Here is a 960-nt window from a genome sequence, read left to right on the forward strand (position 1 = left end):
CTCTCTCTCTCTCTCTCCCTCTCTCTACTTAATTGGCGACTCAGCTGGGTCAGATTTCGGGTAATTCAAACCCCTCTCAGGGGATCAAAAACGAAACGAATGTTACAAATGTTATTTTCGTTTTTGCTTTTGGTTGTTTTTTGGCGGGGAGGTCTTTTTTTCCCGCTAAGGCAACGCACTTCATCATTCAATAGTAGCCATTGTCGGACCCTGTCCTTGGCAGATGGTTGCGAGAAGAAAGACCAAAAAAAGTTTAAAACAATAAATAATAGAAATTATAAATGAATAAGTTATCATCTGGTCGAGTTTGCTGGTCGGGTATTGTTTGGGTACTGGTCGGGCACTAGTCGTCTGCTGGGAATGAAGGTAAGAAGTTCGCTCTGGACTTGCGTAGTTCGCGTTTTCTTTCACTTATAAACCTTTAAATTGGGTCTCACAGAGGCAATGACAGGAGACCGAGACCTTTGGAGATATGCTGTGATTGAGAAGACCTAGCAACTAAAGTGAGATCGCAGCCACGCATGTCCGGCCCTGTTAAGAATACCCCTGATGCGTCGTGCAATATAATATGCTTGAGAAGACCTGTTGAGTCAAGTAAAACCAGCCGGAATTCTCCTCGTCGTAAGCGACGGAGTAGCAGTGATGTGTCTGATCAAAACACACATACATTCAATCATGTACACTCACTCAAACATTCTCACACACCCATACACACATACATCATCATTATCATCATCGTTTAACGTCCGCTTTCCATGCTGGCATGGGTTGGACGGTTTGACTGCGGACTGGTGAGCCAGGAGGCTGCACCAGGCTCAATCTGATCTGGTAAAGTTTCTACAGTTGGATGCCCTTCCTAACGCCAACCACTCCGAGAGTGTAGTGGGTGCTTTTACGTGCTACTGGCACGAGGGCCAGTCAGGCGGTTCTGCCAACGACCACGCTCAAAAGGTGTTTTTT

This window comes from Octopus bimaculoides, chromosome 2, assembly GCF_001194135.2.
Source record: "Octopus bimaculoides isolate UCB-OBI-ISO-001 chromosome 2, ASM119413v2, whole genome shotgun sequence".
Classification (NCBI taxonomy): domain Eukaryota; kingdom Metazoa; phylum Mollusca; class Cephalopoda; order Octopoda; family Octopodidae; genus Octopus; species Octopus bimaculoides.